Here is a 14,057-nt window from a genome sequence, read left to right on the forward strand (position 1 = left end):
TCGATCAACTTTTGATGGGCTTCTTGTATTTTCCGATGCTCACTTTCACACTCTCGAATTCTCTTGCGCAGTTGATTGTACTTAATCCATGCTTCAGCTTTTTCGTCGATGATTCTGTGTGCGTGAATCAACCCGGGCTGACCCATACTATTGTGATCATCTTCCAACCAACCCGAATAGTGCATCACGCAACCAACATGATACTTATCTGTCTCAATAGACTCTTTCCCCAAAACGAGCTTGCAATGCCACATGTGTTGAGCTTGGCATTTGTGAGGGCTATCATCGTCCTGGAAATCAACCCTAAAGTGACTCATTTTGTCGACCCTTGGTATGATTTGCTTTCTTCCCGCCTGCCTCATGGCTCGAAAGGGAACGTAGGGATAAGTTCCTCTTAGACCAATGAGTATGAGAAATGGTGCGTCTCGGGATCGAACAATGAATTTTTCCATAGGGAACCATTCGACCATCCACTGTACCTGGTCTTCTTTTAGATTCTCGAATAGCTCCACCCATCTTCCAGCGTCCTCTGGCTGAGCGAACATGTTAGGCATATAATTCATATGCCTTGGTTGGTGGAAGGCAATGTGATCATCCCAGTCTCTACGTAAGATCTCCTGTCGGTATTCTCTTTTCTGGAGGTGCTCCATGAGCCAGAGCTGAAGTAATAAATTGCATCCCTCAAAATGACTGGCTTTTCGCTGACAGTTGTCCAGAGCCCGGTATATCTCAGCAACAATCATGGGCACTATAGTGAAAGGCTGTCCGCCAATTCCTTCCATCAGAGTCTTGGTTACCATTGCTAGTCTGGTGTGGATCCTAGCCTTCTTCATAGGGAACACTATCATCCCCAGGAAATAAAACATGAATACGAAGAACCTTCTGTGAATATGCCCCAGTGAGGTGAAGGCAAATTCATCTGAGTAGGTGCGGTATGACTTGCTATGGTCGTACCTTTCGTACAGATAGTCGAATGGGATGTAGTAGTCTTTCAGACAGGTCAAGTCCGGGTTCTTCTTCAGTCCCATCATCTTAAGGAAACCCCTACCCTTGCGATTCTCTGGCACAAGCAAACCCGGAGTCTCACAAGGAATACCACCTAAGCCTCCTATTTCTTCGAGCAAAGGAGTCATTTCAAGGTCCCCGAAGCGGAACACGGACCTGTCACTATCCTAAAACAGAGTTGCAGCCTCTATGATTTTGTTGTCAGGCAGGATTTGTAGAAGAGAAGGTAGATTCCCTAAGTATTTGCGGACGAGTGTCTGATCACTGGAGTGGAGATCTTCCCACCAATTCAGCAGCCTTGGATGAATGTTGGTTACCATGCCAAATCTGGGGACTTCGTGCCTCATTTTCTACAAAACAAAGTGTTAGACCCCTACCCCGCCAGACTCGACTATTTAAACCGATAATTAGCATAAAAAGTATTTAGTTCTCCAAATAAATGCACAGAACGTGTAGGTGTCTGTTTGGGTTTCAGGGAAACCTGATGGACTTTGGACAAGTCTATCTTAATGAGTCATTATGTGGACAACATAACTGACTCAGCTAGGTTTGACCATGATGCATGCACAGTTAGACAGAGTAAGGTTTCTATCGGGGTATTAGACAGGTACCTTTGAGCGGACAACTCAAGAGGGAAAGGCACGGAACCGTCGACTGCACCACTGATCGACTGGTTTTACCGCAAATACGCCTTTGCCAAATTTAAAGGGTGATAATATTGGAAGAGCGCAACCACTCATTATAAGCGTTGCTATGGTATTTGTTTGGCACGAGTGGAATATGATGTTGAAGATGCAGTTTACAAGAATGAAACAAATTGACATGTATTTTCACGTTCATAAGATAAATGATTACAATAATTGCAGTAATTACAACAGTATTGAAATAAAGCAGTAAAGGAAAGCAGCTAAAGGAAAGAAAAGACATGAAGAGCCAAGTCAGTTTCGTAGCGAATAAAAGACAGTAAATAAAGCAATTAATGAGATAGTAAAGTCACAAGCAACATGCAATGGTAAAAGCCTAAAGAATCTCCCAGCAGAGTCGCCATGCTGTCACGACCCCTTTTTCTCTAACAGTGGGGTCAGAAATCGGGTATACGACATTGGGAGGACAACTCTATTCCCTTTTGAGAATTGAGTTTAGAAGTTGAAGAGTCGCCACCTAATGATTATAGTGCATTAGGACACTTTAAGAAAGGTTTGAGATGAAGAGACTAGAGATTAGGGTAAGGGCTAGAAATTATCCCGAGGGGAAGGTGTTAGGCACCCCTCAAGATCCACTAGTGTGGTTCCGGCCATGTTACAATTGTGACTTTACAAGTAAACAATCAAGTCTCAAATAAGGATTCACATATAACATTGCAATCAGTTGAAAACTTTCAAAGGTAGGTAGAGAGGGCAAAAAATTATAAAAAAAGATTTGAATAGTTTTACAAGAAGAGATGAAATCAAATAAAGGGAGGGGGGTCCTAAGTTTATAAGTAATATGGATCACTTCAATGCAATACCCAAAAATCATTCCTCAGAAGAGGGGTCACACGTGATGTTAGCACATTGGTCATCATATCCATATCTACCCTTCCCACCCCGTTAACGTGTTAAAGCGCGAAATGGTATCGTTAGTTATTGCATGCTATTACTCGTCCCAATATTATCAGTCCCGGAGGCATATGGGACTCCTAATCCTAAAGGGGCGGGAGTTGGGGCTTTTGCGGAGTTTTCAAAAGGATAAAAATCTAGGCGACAAGCAATAATAGATAGTAGTTAAAAGGGAAACAAATAGCAGTTAAGGCTCAAGTCAGCCTCCTCATTCAAAGCAGCAAATTATCTAGCATGACTTACAAATACTGGTTTGGTCTGTATTAAACTTAACGTAGGAAGGGTGGCTAATTTATCACATATTTCCAGATAAGAAGTCCGAATTTGGCCTGCCTACTGGTTGTAATTATCAAAACTGATGCAATTATAAAAATTTATCCTAAGGCTTGCCTAGGCGTTAAACAGAACTTATAGGCATGATATCTATTAGTTTCAGAAATAAAGAAGTAAACTGATTGCAGAAAAAGAATTGTCAATTACAGGGACATAAGATCTGCAGGCGTTAAACATTATTGCTACTGATTTTAGGCTTATAAGCGAGTTGACAATTCAGGTTTAGTTAACAGCTCCTTTAGCGTGCTTTCTAGGTGTTACTGATTTGAGCACTATTATTGCTTGTGCAGGAATCCTATAGGCAGATTGTCTACATGCAATTGATTAGGTATTTAAATCCTATAATAGGTTTTCCTAGTGACGGATGCAGAATGCAGAAAGTTCTATAGGCATGGTGTCTATATGAAGATGCAGAATTTTAGAATCGGCTTACAGGCATGGCATCTGTTATGAAATTGCAGAAAACCCTATAGACATAGTAATTATATGAGAATGCAGAAAATCCTATAAACATGGTATCTATATGAGAATGCAGAGTTTCAGTGATTTATAAAATGCAGAACTTTAGAAAAATGGTAATCCCTATGAACATGGTATCTAAATGAGTGTAGGATTTTAGAAGTACAGTAATTCCCTATGAACATGGTATCTACCCCTTGCATGCATAGTCCCCTGCCCTTTTCCACTAGCCAACCCCAAATATTTATTACAAGATTATTACAGACCAGAATGAATAAGAAAAATATATCAGAAATTAAAGATTCCAACCAAGGAGAGCCTAATTCAGACCCCAGGTCTGAAATATGATATAAACCAACTTCCCAAAATCAGATTCCAAAGCCTTCTCTCATCCGGGGTGTTTCAGATATCCAAGGAGTTTCAGGAACTCCAGGTAGTGCTTACACCCCAAATATATTGCAGAATTAGATTATAGTGCAGTGGGGAAATGCCAGCTTTCAGATGTCTAAGTTCAGAGGGAACTCAATGTCCCAAAGCAGGGCTCAAAAGAGAGGGGCAGAACTTAAGATTCTAGGAATAGGTGTAAGTGCACAAGGAGGAAGGGAATCAGAGAGACAGGGCAAGCTAGTGGTCATGCCCAGCAATTGGGATGCTGGCACCCCCCTGACCAGCCTGCTAGTCAAGCATTGAGAGTTACGATCCATTGTGGATCAAGCCAAGGCTTGGACAGTAATTAGGATATTGTCAGGCCAAGAGCTTAACTCAGCACATAGAAGGGAATAGGGGTAGAGGATTCATAACAGAAACAGAAGCAAAGAAAGGAGATATGAAGCACAAATTACAGCATATAAGCAATAAAGTAAACAAGAAGCTTGGAGTTGTGAAGTAAACACATTGGGGGTGAGGCAGAATATTTAAACAAATGACATACCAGTTTCAAAGAAAATAAGAAAGCAAAAGTAGCCTTGAGAGAGCCAAGTTGCAAACAAAGTAGTTCCAAAAGATCTCAAACGTAGCCAAGTATTGAATTCAAACAGTATTGCAAGTAAGTAATCAGAAGGTTTTTTCTTTTGTAAAAGTATTGAATTGTATGTTAAGGATGATCCAAGTGCAGAAGGGTCGTGCCCCTTTTATAGTGCAGAAAACAAGTGAGAAAAGGTAAGGGAATAACATTGAAATCAATCTCCCTTTAGTTAAGGGATTCTGATTTCAACGGGTAAAAGCCAATTAAGGAAAGAAGTTTTGCTTAAAACCTTTTTAAAGTAGCACAAGAAGGATAAATACACAGAGACTATTTAAGGCAAAAGTCTAACAGTACATGGTTTGTGCAAATAAATAAAATCAATCAATCAAACAGCCAGGGAAATCTAAATTACAATCTCAATTCGAATGAACCAAGTCAGGAAAAGTTAACGGAGGTTCAATCAAAGAGAAATCAGTAACAATCAATCAAACCCCATTAGAGGATTTCAGAATCAATCAATAGTTGGAAAAACCCTTTTTGAAAGAAGAATTTCTCATATATAAAGCACACAAATATGTGAATACCAGAGGGGATTGTCAAATTATTTAGAAGAGAGTTTAACAAAGAAAGGTTCAGAATCATAAGCAAGAAGAGGTATAGGTCTTGTTTACAGACTCACAATGAGTCTGAGAGTCCAGGGTCCCGAAGTGGAACCTAACTCGCACACAAAAGATCAAAATGCCAAGAAATCCCTGAACCTTAGTGTTTCGAGTTGAGCCAGACAGTAGAGATGAGAAGGCAAACCATTCAATAGAGGTTCAGGAGTCTTTTCCAAAGATTTATGAGAAACAAACAGACATGATACACAGTCAAAAGCATGAAGAACACGTTTTGAGAAAAACTCAGAACTTAAAAAAGTTCAGAATAAAAAGTGATACAAACTTAAGAAGTAGTAGATGAAACACATTTAGCAAGAACACGAACAGAGTCCAGTAAAGCAAACAAAAATCGAAGAACTTAACAGTAAACACATATAGTAGAAGAGTAATGAAAACATAACAAGGATAATCATGTGAGCACAGGAGTAACATGTATAAAATAAAAGTAGAAGGACAATACAGGCGTGGTAGAAAAGAAAACATACGAATATAGTATAGACAAATACATGCAAAAGAAAAGAAAAAGAAAAGCCAGAGAAACATTTTAGGCATTTTCAGAAAACCCTAAATCGAAAAGAAGCGATTTTGAAAGTAATTTTTGAAAGAAAAGTTGGGGAAATTGTTTGAACACTCAAGTAGAGCATGGATACACAACAGATCTAAGAAATATTGGAGAAAACCTCGAATAGCTAGGGTTTCGGAAGAACCCTAGAATGTGAAAGGCTTTGAAAAAGGTCCGATCGGAGCAGGAGATGTCAAAACCAAGCTTGAACAGCCATAGCTGGCCCGAGCAAGGTTAGAGACAAGCCAAATAACTCGAATCAAACAAGATCTGGGCCAAGCCTCTTCAAGGTCTGGTCTGGAAACCATGATAATCGAGCACGTAGGAGTCTTAGGAGGCCGGTACAGGCCTTTAATGGCTTTGGAAGCCATGGATTCAGGCAATTTTAGGTGGTAATCAGAGGGAGGCGACTAGGGTTTCGGAGGAGGTTGAGAGAGACGTAGATTTCAAAGGCGGCGGACTAAACGAAATGGCTAGGGTTTGGGGGTAGGTCGGGATTAATTTAGGAAAGGGTAAACGGTGGTCGTTGATCATTTTGATCAACGGCCTGGATTGAATGGGTAGGTAAGGGATCCGGGCGGGTTGTTCTTTAAAGGGTCATGGGTTAGGGTAATTGGGCTCTGAGATTGGGTATAATTGGGGGTTAATTTGGGCTAAAATTGAAAGCCAATTTGGCTATATATTAAATAGCCATTTTTCCCTATTTATTTTATAAAAAATAATAAAAATGATTTTAAAAGTAAATTTAAAGTACTGACGCAATTAATAATATATAAATATTAATTTAAAAATATTGGAACCAAATTTACAATATAAAATGCTATTAATCTTAAAGTAGGCTATAATTGCAATTATATGAAATTTAGCTTTTAAAATACCCAATAAATATGTAAAAATATACAAAAATTATCTTAACTATATTTTGGTATAAATATGAGAATAAAATAAATTATTCACCAAAATTGATGATTATTGGAATAATTATTGGATTTTGTACTGCTAAAATAGACAATAAATTGGTTTTAAAAATCTTTAAAAATTGAGTATAAAAAATATAGAGGGAAAAATTGGGTATCAACACTTACTACCCTTGAGGCGAGGTGATTCTCCAGAGACTTCGAGGTATATCTACCGCGTCCGTAGACCGATGAGTCCCTTTCCATTCTCTCTTATAGTTTTAGCCCTTCTGTATTTATCTTGATTTAGATATTTTGGAGTTAGAGCACAATGTAGTATTCATAGCTTGTGATTTCATGAGATTACGGGTTTTGGAAATTGGTCAGTTTTTGAGATCTTGTATTGGTATATGACGAGTGGCATCGTAAACACTTCTATATTTGTTTATCTTTAGATTGTATTAGTTTTCTGCATTTTGGTTCTTTTCCGAAATTTTTAGGCTTACCTAGTAGAGACTAGCTACCGTCACGACAGTTCACGGAAGGCGAACTTGGGTCGTGACACCGAATGTGCTCCTAAGTCCAAAATCACCTAACAAAGATAATAGAGCCATTAAAATTCAGTTCCGAGGTCAAATACTAAAAGGTCAAAACTTGGTCAACTCTTTCAAATTTAAAGCTTCAAGCTGATAATCTTTCTCCCATATCTGTTCTGAGAACCTGAAAGTCAAAACCGACAATTTACATGAGGCATAATACATTATACGGGGCAAGTCATGCCCGAGTACTGGCGAGCAAAGTGCATGTGCTCAAAGTGACCGGTTGGGTCCTTACATTCTCCCCACTTAAACATACGTTCATCCTCGAACGTGCCCAGAGTTTTTCCAAAAGCCAATAAATCGCCATGTATCCTCACTATGCACATACCCGGGGGTGATCCCATGTCACCCTATCCCATATAGGTCTGATACCACAACATAACTGAAATTTCGTAATCCATCCTAGCCCATAATCCTTGGAACCAAATTTTATACTTCCGAAATCATCTACAAGATCAGAATCTCACATCTATACATCGTATAAGTCCAACAAGCTATATCAAACCATATCTGCAAATCAAGATGAAATCACATAATATACAACACAATCCAAAAGTTCATAGCGATAACTTCTAATCACAACAGGTGCTCATACAACCCAATACCGGTAATAAACCTTTTATCCAATAAATCCTCATTTCAACACTTTCATGTACTGTCAATGATGAAAGAAACGTGCAGAAATCATAACCATTCTTCAGATCAACCATTCATGAAGCTCCATCTCCTTTGGCATGGACCATCGTAAATTTCTAAGCCGAACATCGATATTATCTTTCTGACATGAAGAAATCGAATCCTATAGTATTCCTTCTAGATCCCAACAACCTCATCTCATCAAATACGGCTACTCTAGTGATACGACACATCGATACAATCTCAAGCCACGACCTGTGCAACCCGTGCACCAATAAGCAACAATCCAAATATACTCAAATCATGGAAAGTGTTACAACCCATATTTTTGTATGTGAAAGTACGTCGTAAGTCAATTGGTGTAAGCTCAAAAATGATATCCTCTTTGAAAGTATATTTTGTGTTACGTCCCATTTTTTTGCAAGCCTTTAAGAGTTAAGTTTCAAGGAAAAATGTTTATAAGGATACATATTATTACATCCCATACTTCAGACATCACTATCATTATAGGATTATCTAATGTAAACTCAAAAGGATGAAATCCTTCTACAAGGATAAGAAAGGTTTGCCGAAGTGTTAAGTATGTTAAGATGAATATGAGACTTGTTAATCATGATTTAAATGGGTTTAATGCCATTATATGACTATATGTGATGTTTGGATATGAAGTATAAAGTTTTAGAAAAATCGGATTTAAGTTGCGGAAAAACCGACTAAGGATTTGCCTTGTAATGGAGCTTTTTGAGTAATAAATTTTGTGTTCTATATGAGGCATTTTTGGGATATATTATATACCAAATTGAAGGTCTTGGAATTTAGTTTCTAAATCTTTTAACCGTTTGCTCATACGACACCCAGACAAAAAGTTATAAGCGTTAGAAGACGATCCGATTATAGGTGCCAAGTAGCACCTTTTGACTTTTCAACAAAATGGAGATTATCTCCTTTATCTCGTCTCTTTATGCATATTTCCAGAGAGCTCGACCAAATAAGACCCCTAACATAACCCTTAAGCCCTCTACAAGGGTTTAAAACAATTCCATCATCCCGAGCACGAAATCAAGAAGCAATAACATTAAAACGATCCCCACAACGTAAGTATCGCTATATTACCTCTTTTTTTCTTTGTAGTTTGAGTTTTGGAAGGTATTTTGAAGTTAATAAAAATGCCTAGTTTCTGGTTTCAAGCTCTTAAACATCTAGGAAGATTGATTAATTCATTTCATAATAGTTAGAACTCACGGAACGGTGATCAGAAGCCGTGAGTTCGAGTTTTTTGACTTGTAATGGACTGTTTTGTGGGTTGTTTCGTGTAGCTTTTGGGCTTTCTATTTTGCTTCTATTAAATGGATTTTTTGGAGGATAAATGGTATGTAGAAACACCACATAATGGCGAAATGATGGATTAGTCATTCTTTGTAATATTTTCGGGGTGTTTGACACTATTATTGTCGTCGTTTTGGGTATGAATCGATTGGGGTGAGTTGGGCTGTTGTAAGCTAAATATAAAATGGATTTCGATTTTCATCTATTGTATGAGATAATTATATTGTGTTCCTACAGGTGCTTAAGGTTATGTTCACACTGGTTGAGTTAAATGGATGAACTAGACATGAACTAGCGAATACAATTGGTAATTGAAAATAATTGGAGTTGTGGATCGTTTTCTTTGTTATGGATATATGGTATGAGGAAGGAATTATTTATGAATGACTTTGTTATCATGTTAATGATACTATTAAGTTAAAGTAAAAAGTCTATAAGAGGTTGTAGACATGTAATTTTTGACCTTCCCTAAGATTTGTTTTACACATTTTTAGCGTAAATATTTAGCTTAGGTCTAGTATAGTTATTTCAACTAATTTTTACTCTTTTACTTTATTTTTATCACAAAAAATTTAAATTAAAAAAATTCTTTATTTAGCTAATTGATATTTTATTTAGTAACTTTTAATTTATCTACCATTCATAAAATAAAAAAATACAAATAGTTTCATTTCTGGTATTTAGTTTTATTTTAGTAACTTATTTTAATTAAGATTGGTTATTATATTTTATAGATACATTATGTTATTTACTCTTCCTACCCCAAAGTTAAAACCCAATAAGACATGGTCCAACCCAATTTTCTAAATCCAAGCCCATATCCATTCCTCATTTGACCTAACGTAATTCCTACTCCCTATAAAACCTAGACCTAGCAAAAACATAATTCCTAAATAGCAGCGGCACCCCCATGGATCTCATGATCGATTCGCCCTCAAATTCCTAAATTTTTCTGAACTTGAAAACAAAAACAAAATGTGTTAACCATTCAACTACACCGAACGAGCATGCAAAAATAGCGAGAACACATTTTGGAAGCTAATTCCTAAAACCCTCATTCTTGGAAAAAGGAGCTTCAGCCGTAATCCAAAGGTTGGAGATTCTCATCTCTCTATTACACACGCCGGCCACCCCGGCCCTCTTCTGCTCAGAAACTGCCATCCACACAGCCAAGAAAATTGAAGGGTGTTTTCTGTGATGGTGATTTTGTTCTATGCATTCGCGAAGGAGAGGATGTGAACGCGAAATTTAAGGCAGCATGTGCATCGCGGACGCGTGATTGGGGTTGCGTTCGCGAAGAGGAGTGAGGCCGTTGGGGACCCCAAGTCCTTGTTCTATGCGTTCGCGAGATTAGTGTCGCGTTCACGAAAGCCTGGGATAGTGAAGCATCGCATTCGCATTCGCAAAGGGTAAACTGGAGAGGCAGTATGATTTGGTCTACGCGAACGCGAGAGAGCGGCCACGTTCGTGAAGAAGGTAAATAATCCCCGGGCAGAATGTTTTAAAAGTGGTTTTCGTGATTTATTTGGTCTATTTCCTCCATTGTTGAGCGATTTTGGAGCTTTTTGAGAAGCATTGTAGAGGTAATCGAAGGGAACACTTGGAGGTAAGATTTTTGAACTCAATACTCGATCATATGTTGATATTTACTTGTTTAAACATGAAATTAGTGGGATTTAAAGCATAAAATTGGGGAATTAGGGCGTGAAATTGGAGAGTGTAAATTGGGGATTTGAGGTCTGATTTTGATGTTCTTGGTATGTATGGACCCGTGGGAGGATACTGATTCTATTGATTTGATTTTTATCGGATTGTTGGTCTAAATTGGTTATTTTCGAATGGGCTTTGTTCCCTTAACATATTTTGATGGTATGAATCTGTTTTTGGTTAGATTTGGAGTATTCGGAGGCCGAGTCGAGAAGCAAAGGCATCGCGGGCTAGAGTTTGTACCGGATTAAGGTAAGTAATAATTGTAAATGTTGTCCTAAGGGTATGAAACCCCAGATTTCACATCGTTTACTACTTTGAGATGACACACACGCTAGATGACGAGCGTGGGGTCGTGCACCGTTGGGGATTGTGACTTAGTCTGTCCCGTATGACTGTTAAGTCGCGTATTTGATTAAAACTTGTTTGATATCATTGTGCTTTGGAAATTATTACCATGTTATAGGCTGAATACCATATTTGGGCCTCGTGCCAACTGTTTTGGACCCTTAGGGGATTGTTTTTACTACTATTCCTCACTATTTTGACTTCATATTTGTACTCAGTCATATTGTATTCTACTATTTTCATAACTCAGCCATATTTACTTTGTTTGATATTTTAAATGATATTTTGGGCTGAGGATCATGTTTTACTATTTCCTGAGTGGCTTGAGAGATTTCTGACTGAGCGAGGCCGAGCGCCTATGTTGTGACGATATTATGGGATCAGGTTGCATGCCGCAGTAGGTTGTTACTGATTCATGATATTATGAGGCTGAGGGCCTGATTGATTTATTCCATGAGGTGGCTTGTGATTATGTGAGGCTGAGGGCTTAATTGATTATGCCACAAGATGGCTTGTTATAGTGCTTGGGCTGTAGGAGCCCCTCCGGAGTCTACACACCTCCAGTGAGCGCGGGTACCCAGTGTGAGATGTGATGTAGCCCGAGAGGTTGTTGTTGTTTCATGTTGTTGCCCGAGGGGCTCTTCATAAATCCATATTTTGCTCGAGGGGAGGTTCTTGATTCTTATTATGCCCGAGGGGATGATTACGAGTGATTGTGAGGTAGCCCGAGGGGCTGGTTCTGTTGATATTTTGCACGAGGGGCGGCGTATAGTACATGTTTTTCCCGAGGGGTTGTTTACGTTTTTATCAATTTTACTCACTGTTTTATCACTCATTTGAAACTATTGAAAGTTATTTTAAAAAGGTTTTTCTGAAACCGAGCTTGATTTACGAAGTAAATGACTTCTGTACTATTTTGGAAATGTACTGCATTTGTTGTAGCGTTATGACGTGGTTTACATGTTTTCTTACTGCTCAGCTTTCATTTACTTTTATTACTTACTGAGTTGGCATACTGACATTATTCTCTACACTTTGTATGCAGATTCAGGTGTTCCTAAACCCGGTAGCAGGTGTTGATTTCTCAGTGGTAGAGTCATCGGATTTAGCAAGGTAGCTGCCTGATGTTCGCAACCCTTGTCTTCTCCCTCTTGTCTTCCTTAGATTGTTTTTTTTATATTTATAGACTCTTCATTGTATTCATACCTTAGTAGATGCTCGTGACTTGTGACACCCCGTTGTCGAGCATGTGTATTTATTCTGCACTGTTTATTTAGACTTGCATTATGAGATATTTGATAATTAAAGGCTTAAAAATGACTTTTACTGAATAATGGTTAAATTCGAAAATTGTGTCAGCTGGCCTAGTTTTATGATAGGCGCCATCATGACCGGGTCAGTTTTAGGGACGTGACAGGTGTGCTATGGTATATTTGGGATTTTTGTTGTATTAAAGGTCCCGAATATTAGTTAGGTTTTTTTTGAGTTGCTCATTGTATTGTGTTGTTGTCTTGCCTATTGTAGGCCTGAGGGAGCGATAAAATCAGGGGAAATGAAGCCTTTTTTTGTTATAGATTAAGTTACTTTTGTTATAAAAATGAGAGAGTCATTCGTAACTTGACAGTAGCTTCACTATCGTTGTTGTAGATTAAAGGTGCAGTGAGCTAAGTTTAGCGTTGTTGTTGGATATATTTATATAAGGTATGTTAAGGCTATCCCTTCCTTCCTTTTGGTATGATCTATATGATACAAACAAAACAAGCAAACACACAACTTTCATACATGCCTCTATTCATAGATGTTCCAAGGGTGCCTATGTTCTTGATTCCCCATGTGTCTTTTTATTATATCATTTGTTTATGGGTCTTTGAAAAATAACTAAGTTGAAAAAGCTTATCTGAAGGCATATTGATCTTATGACATTCCGAGAGATCTTATTAACTTATTTTATTATGAATTGCATTCATTTATACATTTACATTTACCCACATGGCATTATATACGTGTATATTATATGTATATGGGGTATGGGGAAAGGTTATGGTGTTATATACGCACCGCCACTTGATTAGTTGGTACATATTAATGATTTCGTCCACTAAGGCCGAGATGATATGATGGGATGTCCTCAAAGTCTTGATGATGTTATGTAGGCATATACCTATGCATGATATGACATATATACGTACATGCATGACATTATAAATGATTACAATTCATAAAGCTATTTATACTTACAGGTGGAATCCTTTACTCCATATTTCTTTTATGTCTTTTATGTCCTGGTTTTCATGGATACATACTCGGTATATTATTCATACTAACGCCCCTATTGCCTAGGGCCTGCGTTTCATGCACACGGGTGTAGGTAGACAGGTTAATGGTCCCCCTTCTTAGGATCCTTACATAGCGAGAGTTGGTATGCTCTATTTAATCCGGAGATTCTATTGGGTTTTGGTACGATACTTTTGTATATATATATGGGTATGATGCGGCCAAGTCTCATCCTTTATACAAGTTTTACACTCTATTATAGGTCTGTAGACAGTCATGTATAGTTGGATAGTATGTGGCCTTGCCGGCTTCCATACTTATATTCTGTATATATATATATATATATATATATATATATATATATATTGGGCATGTTTTCCCGCGTATGTTATTCACATGAATTAATAGTCTATTTCCAGACGTTAAGCATGACCTATAATTATTTCATTTTTTATATCTTAGACGTATGCTTGGGGGTTTTCGGCGGGTAGAACTCGGGGTAATCGTCATGGCCCATCGGTTAGGATTGTGATAAAAGTGGTATCAGAGCAGTTCTGTCCTAGGTTTGTCTACAGACCGTGTCTAGTAGAGTCTTGTTTATGATTGTGTTGTGCACCACACTTATAAACGGGAGATGCAGGGCATATAGGATGTTATCCTCCATTCTTATCTTCGATCGTGCGATATAAAG

Source organism: Nicotiana tabacum, chromosome 22 (genome assembly GCF_000715075.1).
Source record: "Nicotiana tabacum cultivar K326 chromosome 22, ASM71507v2, whole genome shotgun sequence".
NCBI lineage: Eukaryota > Viridiplantae > Streptophyta > Magnoliopsida > Solanales > Solanaceae > Nicotiana > Nicotiana tabacum.